At 41.1% G+C, this 15,828-nt stretch overlaps 1 protein-coding gene across 2 annotated transcripts in view; it reads right to left on the bottom strand.

The window, feature by feature from the left end:
• The window catches only part of LOC109920660 (galactosylgalactosylxylosylprotein 3-beta-glucuronosyltransferase 1-like), an 83,274-nt gene extending 68,167 nt beyond the window's left edge, over positions 1 to 15,107 (bottom strand). The window contains exons 1-2 of one of the 2 annotated variants that reach the window (XM_048602955.1): positions 14,922 to 15,107; positions 12,634 to 12,697 (exon numbers count right to left, since the gene is read on the bottom strand). The gene's annotated coding sequence lies outside the window, so the exon portion shown is untranslated. The remainder of the gene's footprint in view (positions 1 to 12,633; positions 12,698 to 14,921) is intronic. The other variant, XM_020520717.2, reaches the window with a different exon arrangement.
• Positions 15,108 to 15,828: the final 721 nt, after the last annotated feature.

Below are 15,828 nucleotides of genomic sequence, written 5' to 3'. Positions count from 1 at the left end.
TCCTGCTCCTCTGATGCTGCTTGGCCTGCTGTGTTCATCCAGCTCTACATCTTGTTATCTCGGATTCTCCAGCATCTGCAGTTCCTATTATCTCTGAAATCTTCTAATGGTTGTCCTTTGACCCTTGTTCTGGTTGACACCAGATTATATCTTGACCAGTTGTTCTCAGGGAATTGATCATACTTCTTCTATTATCTTAAAGGTATTGAGAGCAAGGTATGCCAGCAGGCTCAGAGGTGAGAGGTATTGATTGTGAAGTTTGTAAAATTTTCATTTCTTTTGTGTTTTTTTTGGAAGTGGTACTCGTAACATACCTGTGATCTTGAGGGTTATTCCACTGTTGCATGTAATCTCACTTGTATGAGCTTTAACTTCTATTTCTTTCAAAATTGTATTTGCTCTGATAGGACAGTGACACCATATCAAGCTTAAATTTAGTCAGATGTCCATTGATGTAAATAAATTCTGTAAAACTCAAATCATTTGGATCACCGTTTATCATTAAATGCAGTCCCTTTGTAATGGAGATGGTCCAACCGCATTAACCTCTTTTTAGGAGTATGAATTTGACATTTTGCTGCACTGAAACTTCTGCACATTCTCTGGCAGAGATTTATAATTTTACAGATATGGCATTCTTGTATGGAAACTGGGTATTGCCTGTGTGTGTGAGACTTTGTGGTCTCACACTGCAGACACTGACTCTTGGCATCTCCTGTTTGGTTTGCTCTCTGTGTTGGCTTGTCATATGGCTCTTTAGTGTCCATACCCTATAAAGTGAATAAGTTCTGTTGCTCACCTAAAGTTGGGTGGTTTACACACTCTCAGGGTGTGTCTCTGAGATTCTGCTTCCAGCATGATTTAAATAATTTTCTTTTCCCAGAAGTTAAATCTCCCTTGAACTGTTAGAAATCTGATCAGCATTCAACAATAATTCTGTCTCTTATAAATTGTGACTTCAAAACTCTACAGTCACAGTTTACCACTGATCTATAGAGACCATTAAAAGAAATGATCTACAGATCACTTAGATGCTGAAATCTTTGGCTAAATCTGCCTTTCAAAAATTTTGTTCATTCTCAGGTTTAATAATTACGAAAAACCATTAGATTTTCTTCAAAACTATCCATGTCTTCTTTGATATTTTGTCGATTTATGTCGTCTGATACAGGATCAACTGAATATATTAGTATATTGTTTTGTTCAGTTTAAGATTTACTGTTTAATTTTGAAGTAGTTCTGTATCTCGAGAACTATGTTCTCAATATTTCCAGTCATGTGTTCTGTTTGACCCATCTTTGACACCGATTTTTTTCTGAAGGATTAAGGATTATTTCTCTTTCCATTATTTCTTAACATGTGTAGTTATTCTTATTGCTTTATAGTGCATCTTAATGCTTAACCTTGTATTCTAGTATTAAATCAATACTGTTTGAATCCTCCCGTATTAAAATCTGAATATCTCTGTAATATAAAGATCCTGTATTATCTTCTTTGTTTGCAAGGTTTCAATTCTGTAATATGTCAGTCGTGTATGAAATGATTCCAAGAAAATGTTAAATTCAGTTAATGGCCTAAACTAAATTATGTTGCTTCTTTCAAGCTTAAAATTATGTTCAACAGCACTACTGTATCTCTACTATTTACTGAGATTTTCATGACTTTTTTAACAATGAAAATCAGAGCTTCCCACTTTTTGGAGGGTGATTCCACCTTCTGCTGTTGAGATAAAGGTTTTACAATTTCGCACAGACAAAAAAATTACACTTCTCAGTCTTTCAGGGCCTAAATCGCAAAGCACGTTCCCCTTGTACATTTTTTGAATACAAACCTCTGTGGCTGCAGCTTTTATAATTCTCCCTGTCAAAATTGTGATTTAAATTATGCATTCCAATCTTCTAAACATCTAAAAATTCTTCAGAATTCCCTCTTCCATTAGATTCTTTCTTCAAATCTTTTTAAATTTGTCTTTTTATCCTGGTAAGTAAACAGTGCCCCTTAATTGCAGCCTCAGTATGGTGTAGTTTTCTGGCCATTGCTCTGCCTACAGTAGCCATGCTTTGCAGAACCTACTCACAACAGCAGCAATGCTCAGTTTGAAGAGCAAGTATTCCCTTTCCCTTTCCTTCCCAGCTTAGCATTTGGTGCTATGATTGTAAAGTTTCTTCACTTGCCCTCAAAGATCTATAAATTTACTCCTGGATCTCCCAAATCCTCCCAACGAGCCTTCCTCCGTAAAGACTCTGCTTCTTCCTCGTGTGACAGGCCTTTATTCTGTTCCGATTCTGATGTTTTTCATTCTTGCAGTATTTTCCCAAATTTCTCACCATTGCACACACCATTCCAGGCATGAGAAGATCCTGGTCAACTAGTTATTTGTTCGGCATAATGACTTAAGATTATCAGGTGCAAATGACAACAATTTTGATCCCACCAGGATCTTACGGCTGATCCTGCACCCAAAGACTACGTGACATTGTCAGATTGGGTTGAGCTTAATGCAATTTCAACATTGGCCCTTTAAGAATCATTATCATATATAACACTGGGAGATCCCCATTGTGAAAGGGAGGTAGGAGCTGATAGATGCATAAGGCAAGTGAATGGTACAGCACTCCTTGAGTGCAGTAGAGTTCTCCTAGCCCTTCAAAGCAGCCTTTTCCCATCTTTCTGCCAACCATGACTCCCTTGTTCTCCTTCCCTAGAACTCCCCCTCACATTTGCCCTGTCTCTGGTCACCCTTTCCCCAGTTGCTGGAGACCAACCCCAAGGCTCCTCACCATAGAAGAACTTTTCCATCGAGTCCACCTTCCTGGCAAATTAGCCCTTCCATTGGGTCAATAAACGTGGAGCAGGAAAAGCACACCAGGTCAGGCAGCATCCGAGGAGCAGGAAAGTCAATGTTTTGGGCTGAAACCCTTGCCCCTCCTTAGGTCTTGATTGCCGTTTTGCGCAAAATCCTATCAGTATCAGTTTTGCACATACTCATCAACTCAACATTCACACGTGTCTGGGGGGATAGAGAATTGCAAAGATCCATGACCCCTGAGATAGGGAGAAAACTTCTCATCTCACTCGGATATGGTCGAACCCTTTTCCTGAGAATGTCAGAATTGTTCTAGACTCTCCACTCGGAGGGAAGAACCACTCAGCATCTGCCTTGTCAAGCCTTCTCAGAACCTTGCTGCAATGAGATAAAATTGAAACACCAGAGAAGGCAAATGACTTTCCTCAAACTTTCCTCATAAGACAATTAGGGGGAGGCGATGGCCTAGTGGTATTAATCCAGAGGCCCAGGTAAAGTGCTAGGGACCCAAGGTGGAATTTGAATTCAGTAGAAGTCTGGAATTAAGAGTCTAATAATGGCCATGAATCCATCAATTCTTGGGGAAAAAACTCATCTGGTTCACTAATGTCCATTAGGGAAGGAAACTGCCATCCTTACCTGGACTGGCCTACGCATGATTCCAGACCCACAGCAATGTGACTGACTCTTAACTGCCCTCTGGGCTATTAGGGACGGGCAATAAATGCTGGCCTAGACAGTGACACCCATATCTCATGAATGAATAGAAAAAGAAATCCTCTTATCCCAGGAATCAGTCTAGTTAACACTAGCTGTAACATTTCAGGTCTTATGACCTTTCATCAGAAATCTTTTCCACAGATGCAAAGCGTTTCCATTTTGCGCTTTTATTTCAGATTTATAGTACCAGCAAGTATTTCATTTTTGTATAAAACTTTTGAATCTTTCTTTCATCCCCTCTAAGGCAAATATATCCTTCCTTAGATAAAATGTACACACTACTCCAAAATATGGTCTCACCGAAGACTGTATTTTCAATTGCAGCAATGTTTCCTTATTATTATAATACAATCCTGAAATAAAGGCCAACATGTAATGCGTCTTCTTAATTGCCTCCTATACCTGCACCTTAATGTTCTGTGACTTGTGTACAAGAATACCCCAAATCCTAAAAACGCCAATATTTATTGCCATTCTCACATTTTTCATAAAAAAAAGTTTCATTCTTCCAATCAAAATGGATAATTCAATCACTTCCCCACATTAATGTCTCACTGGTCACCTTCTTGCCCAATCACTTAGCATCTTTTGCAGCCTTTTACATCCTCCTCGCAGTTTACTTTCCCATGAGCTTTTTTCAATTTCTAGGTAACTTGGATAAACCAGGATATTTGCTCCCTACGGAAGACCAGACGTGCAGCATTCAAGTCAGGTGACCTGGACCTTTACCGAAAATCCAGATATGACCTCCGCAAAGCCATCAGGGAGGCCAAGAGGCCATACCAGACCAAGTTAGAGGCGCAGACCCACCAAACAGACTCTCACCATCTACAGCGAGGCTTAAACGACATTACGGAATACAAAATGAAACAGTGTAAGGTAGCGAACAATGGCACATCCCTCCCTGACATGCTCAATGCTTTCTATTCACGGTTTGAGCAGAATACCCCCAGCGTGGCAACGCCTGACCCAACAGCCCCAGACACACCTGTTCCCTCTGTCACCGCTTTAAAAGTCAGATCAGTCTTCCTGGGAGTCAACACAAGGAAAGCGATGGGCCCAGATGTTGTCCCTGGCCGAGAACTAAGACCCTGTGCTGACCAACTGGTGGAGGCATTCATCGACATCTTCAACCTCTCCCTGCTACAAGCCAAAGTCCCCACTTGCTTCAAGAAGACCAGCATCATCCCCGTACCTAAGAAAACACACGCAATGTGCCTTAACGACTACCGCCCAATAGCTCTGACTTCAATAATCATGAAGTGCTTCAAGAGGCTTGTCATAGCCCACATAAATTCCAGTCTCCCAGCCTGCCTCGATCCCCTACAATTTGCCTACCGACATAACAAGTCCACAGAGGATGCCATATCCCTAACCCTGCACTCATCCCTACAACATCTAGTCAACAAGGGCACCTATATCAGACTTCTGCTTGTTGACTACAGCTCTGCCTTCAACACCATTATCCCCTCCAGAGTGATCTCAAAACTCCATGACCATGGTCTCAGCTCTGCCCTCTGCAACTGGATCCACAGCTTTCTGACCCATAGGCTGCAATTAGTGAGGATAGGTAACTGCACCTCCTCCCTAATAACACTCAATACTGGAGCCCCCCAAGGATGTGCCCTCGACCTCCTACTGTACTCCCTGTACACCTACGACTGTGTTGCCAAATTCTGAATGAACACCATCCACAAGTTTGCTGACAACACCATCGTAGTGGGACAGATACCTAACAATGACGAGTCAAAATACCGAAGGGAGATAGAGGGCTTAGTGATGTGGTGCAATGAAAACAATCTGTCTCTCAATTTCAGCAAAACTAAAGAACTGATCATCGACTTCAGAAAAAAAGGAGCAGAACATGCCCCCATCTACATCAACGGAATTAAAGTTGAGAGGGTTAAGGGCATCAAGTTCCTTGGAGTGACCTGTCCTAGATTTCCCACGTAGATGCGACAGTCAAGAAGGCACAACAACGACTCTCCTTCCTCAGGTGGCTCAGGAAATTTGGCATATTCATAAGGTCCCTCACCAACTTCTACAGATGCACCACTGAAAGCATACTTTCTGGGTGCATAATGGCCTAGTATGGCAACTGCTCTGCCCAGGACCATAAGAAACTACAGAAGCCCAGACCATCACGGAAACTGACCTTCCATCCATGGATTCTATTTATAGAGCTCACTGCTGCAGAAAGGCTGCCAACATCATCAAAGGCCCATCATTCCCTGGTACTGATCTCCTACAGCCTCTTCCATCAAGCAGAAGATACAGAAGCCTGAACACACGCACAAGCAGGTTCAGGAACAGTTTCTTTCCGGCCGTTATCAGGCTGTTGAACGGACTCTAGCCTCAAACCTGCAATGTAACCTGTATGCCTGTAAGTCTTTTTGATCTGTATATCCTTTGCTTGCTGTGATCTGCCTGTACCACTCATAGACAAAGCTTTTCACTGTACGTCAGTATATGTGACAATAAAATCAAAATCAATAAAAATAACATGAGATGACATGACAAGATATGTGTTGGTAAGAGTAGAGTTTGTAAGGGACAATGGACTTGCTCACAGGAGATGTCAAAGACCCTAAACTTGAGAGTCTGTGTGCAGAAAAAGGAAATTTGTGACTCCTACAAATTTGTATCATAGATACCATAGTATCATAGATACTATGTATCATAGATCTATATCATAGATAGAAAATGGCTAGATCTAGAAACTGATTATAATCTTTTATGAATGATATGAACATCCTTGATTGTTTCCCAAAATGGAGAAGCCCAGGACCAGAGGGCATAATCTCAGAATTGGGGTTCACACAAAGACAGAGATGAGGAAGAACTTCTTCTGAGTTGTGAATCTGTGGAATTCTTTATCGTAGAAAGATGCTAAAACTAGGTTGTTGAGTATATTCGAGGCTAAGACAGACAGATTTTTAATCAGTAAGGAATTCAAGGGTTATGGGGGAAAAGCAAGAAAGTGGAATTGAGCATGACCAGATCAGACATGATCTCATTGAATGGAGGCTTGAAAGGGGCTGAATGGCCTAATTCTGCCCCTAAGTCTTATGGTTTTTAACTCTGATAATACACCATGCACTATGAGTTGATGAATACTTAACATACTATCTACACTTTTAGCAGAATAATTAACCTATTTATTTTAAATTAGTTAATGTTTCCACTAAAATAAAAGAGGGAATGAGTTCACACACATTATACATTACTACACCAACATCTTATTTGTAATGTCAGGACCTTAACAAATAAACAACCCTTCAGATCATAATGTTTTCAAAACATTGTGTCAACAACAACTTCTGTTCATTTAGCACCTTAAAGTAATAAAATGTGTCAGGTACTTCACATGCGCATTATAAACCAACGTTTAGCTGAGTCACACAAAACAATATTAGACCAGATGGTCAAAGAGGTACATTTTAAAGAATATGTTGAGGGAGAAAGAAAGGTAGAGAGATTTACAAGTGGAATTCCAGAACCTAGGGTCATGTTATTCTTCAGTGGAGCGGATAATGTAATTTTACGTATGTATCCAAGTGTGCATTTATAATCTACTGGAAAGCAGATTTTGATGAGACGAGGCCAAATGCAATTCAACAAAATAGTTCAATTTGCCATTGTTAAATGAACAGAGAAACATTTGTAGTAAGTCAGGCTACATGTGATTCTATCTCACTCCTTGTTACAAACAAAGTAATAAACCCTGCCTTCTTAATATGCTAAATAGGCAGTTTTCCAGTGAGCCCTTTCTCTGAAACTGATAGGCAGTACCTTAGGAGAAAGGCTCCCATTTTCTCGTCTGCGACCTTACTGAAACTGTTCCCAGTCACGTTTTCTTTCGTTGCCAGCAATTGGGTTCTGCTGCACAATAGGAAAACTAATCAACTTAGATGCTTCTCTTCCGTATGTGGAGTTTCCCCAGAAACAATACTCTTTTGTTGCTCTTAAATTAGTCCCAATTAAAATGAAGATTGTCGCTTTCTGTCATTTATGGCTAATGTGCAATACATAATTTACACATGGGCAAGTTTACAATACTACATGATCAGTCAACAACAAGCAACATTTTGAGAACTGTTTGAATGGTCTGTATAATGTCTGCCACCCCATTACCTCCCCATGCTGCCAATTAGGGTGGTAAGACTGGGAGAGATTCCTGGTCAGCCGAGTCATTGGAAAGAAGGTTGGAATCTCTTCAATATTCAACGTTCCTTCAATATTCATATATCAAAATTACAAAATACATGCAAATGTGCACGTTGCCATGGCAACTTGGACTTCCTGAGTGAACTGCAGCACACCAAAAGAATACATCCAGTTGTGCTTTGGAGGTATTAAAAGTAGATATTCTTTTCTTCCTAACCGAAAGGTTAATTGTCCTTGAATTGTAACGGAAAGCTCGAATGGATAGGTGCATACAATTTTGCTGCTAAACACTCTGCAATCTGAAACTGTACTTGGAACAAAATAATTTATATCAGTGTCCCAAAAATGCTGCTTTCACTCTTCTGAACCAACCAAATTTGTGGCTTAGAATGGCTGCCTGGTATTTAGTGCAACCAACTGTGGACTATATAGTGATTTGATTTGATTTTAATTAGAATCACAGCAATGTTGGAAAGCCCAACAGCCAGAGTAGAGTGTTTGAGTTTGATTCAGAATTTCAAGGCAGGAGCTTGGTGTCATGTGGAGCTCGGGGTTAGCAACCACTGGCTTACTGGTGATGTTGGATACAGTGTTGCCACCGATCCTCCTTGCTACTATTTTAAGTACAACCGGTGAACCAAATTAAACCAACTTTGAAGTTAAAAGTCCCTCAAGGGGCACCATAACCAAAGTCAAAATTTTAAAAGAAAACCTACATGATTTTTTCCAGGATATCATTTTGTAGGGGGTGATAACGATGCAACCCAGCACCCATGGCGACTATCAGTCATGCAAGGCCTGAAGTGTACCAGCAGACACTGTGTGGTCCCTCTCCAAGGACGCTGGGCACAGACGTAAGCACGGAGTAAAGGCAGGCAGTTGGGAGTTATGTTCCCCTCCACTGCCTGCTGTCTGGATCTGTTGTTGGACTATTGGCCAGAAGATGCTCACATGTGAAAACAGTAGCTGTGAGCTTACGTTACCTGAGCCCTAGCTACTGGTTTGGGCTGGCTTGAGCTGGTTCAGTTCTGAGGGATGACGTAAGGAGGGAAATCCTTATTTGGTGGAACGGTAATGAGATAATCCTAAAGGTGTCCTTGGAGTGAGCCTGTAGTGGAATAACACTGTGCTCAGATGAGCTGATGAACCAACAGGAACTAGACACCACAGTTCAGGAAGATAAGGGAAAAGGATAAAAATGAAGGATTTCAGTGCGCATCAGTGAAAACTCTGGAGACAAACCTTCGTAACTTTCAACCTCACACTTGGGTGTGGAGAAGACCCCCAAGATCTGGAAGAGATGTCCAGCCAGTGTGAGCTTCTATTCTTGGCTATTAACTTTTATTTTGCTGACTGTTTTGGAAACATCAGGCTTAGTGGGTAGTGATGAATTGCCTGCTTCTTATTAACCATTTTTCTGACCAAATGGCGTGAGTTCCATGTCTGCTTTAACTAAACTAATAAAGGTAATGATTAGTTGATACAGACTAACTCTTGTGCTCTTTGTGCTGAGCCAATAATTGTTGTTGAGGGAGGCGACTGAACAAACAGAACAGATTGGTCAAAGCCCAAGAGCAAACCCACAAGAAGGTCCTACAATGTAACTGCTCCCCCTCTGCACCAGGGATCCAAAGATCAGGAGCACACAAGCAAAAATGTAGTAGAAGCCCCTTTAAAAAACAAAGCAAGGGGTCTGAAGTCTTTAACAGTCCACATAATCATGGCTGTCAGATCCTAGAGGCTGCAAATATTACAGGCAGCCTGGGAGACCCTGAACCTATTGGTCTATGATTTCATGGGACTGCTACATGAAACGCCATCCATCCCAGATACTCAACAGAAAGTGGAAGGACCTCTCACCCACAGAGCCCTCCACTGTTTCTGCCAGACAGCAAGATAGAAAACCAGGGTGTCTCCGGATGGTGGAGGAAGATGAAGGGATGAAGGGCATGCAGGAGAAGCTCAAACAGCCAACCCTTCTGTGCTGACTGGAAAGAGATGGAGGGAATTTCCTGAAGGTGACTCAATTTGCAGGGCCTGGGTCCTTGAGGGAGGGTTTAGGGCTCGGGCCAATGTAAAATTCTGTCTGGATGTGGGTTCAGTCAGGCAGGGGTTCACTTTTCACTCGAGCTGGCTCAATACTACCAGTGCCCTGGTGCCTGAAAGTCACAGATATAGGGCTCTGAATGGCTTTGTGCTGGACACCAACTGATACTCACCTGCCAGGTCCCTGTGGTATCATCCAGCACATTCAAATCTGGTCATCCCAGCTGCCTGAGACTTCTCGTCCTATTGCAACCAGAAGCGCTCCCAGTGGAGGTGCTGATCAGCAGTGACCTCATGGCACTCACTGCTCCTAACAGCAGCTCCTAACATCCTAAACTTTGACTGGCCCCGATAAAAGGCAGGCAACAACGACTTACCACAAAGGCAGAAGCTGCATTGCTGTTCTTGAGACTGTATACCTGACAAATGAATCATTTATCTAGGAAGCTCCATCAAGGCAGGGGCTTAATACAATGGTACCGCAGTGGGGTCTGACAATGGAAAGTGGCTGCTTCAGGTGCGCAGGCACATCAGTGCATGAGCCCTCTCTGTGAGGCTGAGAGACTGAGTGGCCCAGCGCTGCTTTTTGTCAAGGGGCATCCTTAACCCTCTCCTGTCCCAAAGAGGCACCATCAAGGACCTGTTAACCTGAATTATACACTCTGCACTTGCCATGCAGAAGTCAGACCCAGGTCTTTAACTGTCCAGAATCTGAAAGCTTACAGAATCTCAAATAAATGTCCACAAATCCACCCTGTTGACTGCTTTCTCCTGATCAAGGGGCAGGAAGGAAGCTAACAGCTCAGTCCTCTGAGAAAGATTGATCAGGTCCCATACCGGATGGAGATCATCATGAATGTTTCAGCCCCAGGACTGGCCAAGGAGGATCACATGGTCCAGCATGATGCTAAGGCAGGAAGACCTGGCCCTGGCAAAAGTCTTGCCGTCCGCGTTGAGGAAGGAGACCAGGGGATGATTTTCAAGAAGGCAGTGATCACCCCTCTTTATCTGCAATGGCCTTCCGCTTTGAGAAGGACATCTCCTTGGTTGCTGAACACTCCTCTAGGATCCATACGGTCTCCAGGATGTCCCAGAAAGTCCTGTGGAATTCCATAATCAGCCAGCCCCAGGAGTTTAACTCTGGAGAGCTGGTTATTGCCATATTGCTGATTGTGGATGTTTGCTGTGTGCAGAATTAGCTGCCTACATCACAACAATGACTTCATTTCGAAAGTACCGGCATATTAACCAAAATCTGGCTCTCCAAAGACCCAAATTGTCAAATAAAGGGACATATTTCTCCGGGAGATCTAGGCACCACTCCTGAAACAAACTAAGGTTTAAAATGAAGATCCCATTCATGGGCTCATCCCAGAGGATGGAATCAGTGAGAGTTGTGCACTCATAGGGCCTGAGTCCAGTGCAGAGTTTTATGATCTGCTACCGGTGCTATGTAAATGCAAGTCCCTTTTTAAAATTAAAATCCCACTGAGTTCTCCAGTATTCTGTTGAAAGTTGCTCCATCTTGAGTATTGAACTGTGTTATACGTGTGTAACTGTTATTCTATGAGGAGTGTGGATTCATAGTAAAATACAGAGGCTGGCTTCCAATTCACAAAAAGCTTGGCTGCAAGTACAGATTCAATGTCAACTTCACATGATAAGTTTTCTGCCGCACTCCTCACATTTTAATGCTGGCATCGTAAAATCGTTTCCTCCATCATAATGTAATGTTAATTGTTGATTGGATGCAACACCATCACTCTTCTTTGTAGCATCAGCCAGGGATAGTTAGCCACTGCGTCAATAGATTTAGTTCCATTCTCCTTAATGTTACTCCTCTGTCAAGTGCTTCCAGTACATTACATTGGGTTAGATTTTAACCATCAACTAGCTGCATGGCATAGACCAGCTTGTAAGTGTTTGCTTTCACCTGTTTTTCTAAGCTCCATTGAGGTCTAGACTTTCTGTCATTTTTGTTTTCCATAAAATGGAATTTAACACTCTGTTGTTTCATCTAGTTTAATAGATTAAATACATCCCATTTTCTTATATTTGTAAGAGTGCTTTCCCAATTTATTTTTTCTAACTCAGTTCCAAAATCAGTTATTCCAATGTCCACACCAAGTTAGGGTTTTTGTCTTAACTTGAAGAACAATGTCAGATTTAAAAGTGCAATAATCATTGGATTTTAGGCGTTCACTAGTCTCCAGACTACTAAGCAGCTCTGGTGAATTACTAAAGACCAGATTCAGCACTTACTTTGCTCCAATAGCCTAGTTCACATTGTGTGTTGGGGAGACCAGTTCCTCAATGGCTCACTGAATATGTTGGTAGTCTCAACCTTCTCTCCTGATTGTCCCAGACCTGCACATTCAACTGTCAGGATATTGAAATGCCCTCCACATTACAATGCTTCACAAACCTCCTTATCTGTTAACTGCCTCACTGTCCAATTGCTGACTGTGTACTGGTATTCTATTACAGGGAAACTGGATAGTCACACTGAGGGAGACAGGAATAGACTACTAATAGAGTGAGAAGAAGGCAAATGAGATAATGCTTCTACAAAGCATAAACACTGGTATTGAGCAGATAAGCTGAATGGCCTGTTGCAGTGTTATAAATATTTGTACAATAACCAGGCAATTAGTTGCCATTTGACATTCAGTTTCATCCATGTTTCTAAAACTTAATCTCTATCTACTCCTATAGCCATGTTTTATATAGTTGCACCATCACTCCTTATTGATATGGTTACTGGCTGTTGTTTGCACAGTCATTAGTATTAAATAATTTCTACCCTTCCAGCTGTGGATCTTCGTTATCCTCTGTTGTCAGTCATGCTCTGAGATGCCAACGATATTAATATTCCCATGTACATTCAGACGTACCTTTAACTAATGGAGATGTCCATGGTCCAAAACATCTACTGCAGCTCCCAGCTGAAGAAGGATGCTGTGAACGTAGGAAAGTAGAAAAGAGAAGAAATGGAAGAGGAAAATTCAGCCAAAGAAAGAAATGGAAATTATAGCAGCACTCACAAACATTTCGGCCACTCAAATGGTTGGTCATGAGATTGAAAGTCGATGCTACAGATCCTGAGTGAATGGTTACAAGCAAGGTCTGTGCTATCCGTAACCTGAGGCAATGACTTTTTTTCAGGCAAACATAATTCATCATGATCAATTTGAAAATAACTTGCTGCTATCTCTACATTTTGGAATCAATTTGAAAATAATTTGGTGCTATTTCTACATTTTGTAGCTACTGCATTCTCTGAAAGACATCCCAGATTCAAAATGATGAAGTATAAGAAGTGCAGGTTTTAGATGGTAAAAGTTTTCCTTATTTCTTACCAGTGACAAATTCCCAACAAGAAAGGATATATTGTGATAATGAAGCCAGCTGATCTTTTTCAGGGTTCTAATGTCTCCCTGAGGTACGACATTCTTTGAAATGAATTTGATTTAGATTCTGGCTTGCTACGTTTCAATTGGTTCTGAGGACACCATGAGCAGTTGCACTTCTACAAGCTGAAACATTTGATTTTCTCTCGGATATCAATAAAGCATATACACTTCCAACTTTAAATTAGCAGCATCTTTCTGCTATGATTGATGGCAATAACACACCTAAGATAAGTAGCTGAGGAAAAGTATATTCCTGGAAAATGTGTGCACAGATTTGATTTCTGTCAGTTTCAGTCCCTGGAAGGAAATAATCAAAGCTAAGAAAATTTCACCATTTACTTCCGGTATTGCTGATTGTTGCATAATTTTCTGGGCCCTGAAATGCTCATCCCATTGATATTTAATTCAAACAACACCTAAAATTTTATTGGCATTATTTGAGTAATAAGTTTCACTTTTTAGCATTGATATCATCTTAGTATCAAGACTGAAAGGTAAAAAGGGGAAACTGAGATAATACTTCCTAATTTGTCAACATATTGCGTGGCTGATATGGCTATTTCTCAAAGCTAGCTCTTTCCCAAAAGGAAGATTAAGAAAAGCTTTGTAGGATGTCTTTGCCATCTCATTTAACAATTAAATAACTGCCCAGAGTGACAGAGCTCAGTAATAATTCAGTTCAAAGAATCGACGTATTTCCATTAGGACCTGTGCAACTTTCTCACATATAGCAACTGCCACTTCAAAAGGCCAAATAACAATGTTGAATGTTTCATTTGGCCTTCTTTCATTCAGACTGGAGCTGGTATTGTCTGAGATAGAGAAGGAAGAAATGTTTTCCAAAGGTTTTGGCAACATTCTTGGCTGAAAGTTGCAGGATCATAGGTTTTAACATTGCTTTTTCTCAAATCTGGAATCTAATATTATTTAAGAGTGGGGTTGGTCAACAAACAACAATGCTCTATGCTATTTTCAGGCACAGCAGTCCTGTGTCAGAGAGCTTGTTCTTCTCTGCTGGGCATCTGTTCTACTGGAAATATCCACACTGTCAATGTTCTAGTAATACCCGCCATGCTCAGGGGGACTCCAGGGCAGCCTTTGTGTTGCTGGGACCTAACCCATGATGTGCATAGATTGCTGTCAATAAGAACTCCATGAAAATCACGACAATATATAAATTGAAAGCTTTATGTTCTCTTATTTATTGCGATAAACTATTGCCTCTCCATATTGTCCTCCCTCGATATCCCACACAGAATGCTCTTGCATGATATTTTAAACTTATTCTAGGGTTTATTTTGGCAGTTCCAGACAAGAGAATTCAAAAGGACGTGTTTCTCATGCTGCATGCTCTTCAGTCTGTACATGGTATGCCTGAGATTATGTGTGATGCTAAATACAAATTAAAATAACAAATGTGGATCAAATTTCTAAAATATACCAGACACTACTGTGAGTCATAACCACCTTACCTACTGACAAAGACTGAAGTTCAAACATTTCCTGCAAGCTGGCTCTTGCCTTTTTAAAATGGTGCCAAAAATTTCAGAACACCACAAGAAAAAGCTGGAGATACAATCATCAAAATGCCTCTACATTCAGTTTCAGATTCTTACTGATTAAATACTAACTGGGTAGGTACAGTTGTACCATTAGACATGTTCATTTGATCAACTGAAATTCGAGTGACACTTAGTCATACAGCTAATGCTACAATTACCTAGTAAAGAAAATAGGAACAGTGTAAAGTAAAACGAATTATTACTTACCGGTGTGACTGCTGCACTTTTCTGTCATCAAATCAGCATTCCCTCTTTTTCAGAAGAATAAAGCCAGGCAAGCAACTCACAATATATGAGTTTCAATTACCATTCAGTAGGGACACAACCAGCAGGAAGATAAAACGAATTGAAAGAAGTTTCTTCAGGTTGTGCCCAGTTGCAAGATGTGCAATGTGTGTCTTGTCTTCTTATGAATGAAATACTGAGCAAGCAAAATCTTGCAGGCTGCTGAAGCCAGCTCTGCAAATGCCTGTTACGCCTGTGCAGACTCTCCTTAAAGCTGCACTGCTGAAGGAACACCTACAGTCCAGAAGCAATAGTCAAACCTTTTCATTTGGGTGTCCTGTAATGTGATTGAATTATTGAGTGGGGTGTAATGTAGTGACAGATATAGCTTTGGGTTTGATACAGAATTCTTCAGTTAATAAAATATATAGTCTGTGGACAAAAATTGGGATTCATTCAATTTTTTTTAATCAGACTAAAATAAAAAGATAGCATAAATGCACTGTTCACTTACCCACAAAAGGCTAAATCCCCCATAATAGAAACAATATAGGTGCAATCTTCCCAGCTCTTGAATAACCTGGGCAATGGCAAGCAGTTGGGCAAATGGGGCGACAATGGCAGAAATGAAATTCTCAACGTCAAGAAAACAAATTCTGATTCTGTGATGGAATTTTGAACAGCAAGATGAGAATCTAGTTAGTGAGAGGCCCTTTTGCATGTTTTAGCCATTAGTAACTAATCTAATCTCATTGAAATGCATTTTTCTACCCTCCTATGTGCCAGAGAAAAGCTTGGTGGTGACAATTCCCAGGCTGAAAGTCAGACTGAGTACCTGGTGGATTCAGCTCGTTACCTTCCCCTCCGGGCATCTAACTTGGGCAGCAGT

This window comes from Rhincodon typus, chromosome 11 (genome assembly GCF_021869965.1).
Source record: "Rhincodon typus isolate 14 chromosome 11, sRhiTyp1.1, whole genome shotgun sequence".
NCBI lineage: Eukaryota > Metazoa > Chordata > Chondrichthyes > Orectolobiformes > Rhincodontidae > Rhincodon > Rhincodon typus.
This window is presented reverse-complemented; position numbering and strand designations above follow the sequence as displayed.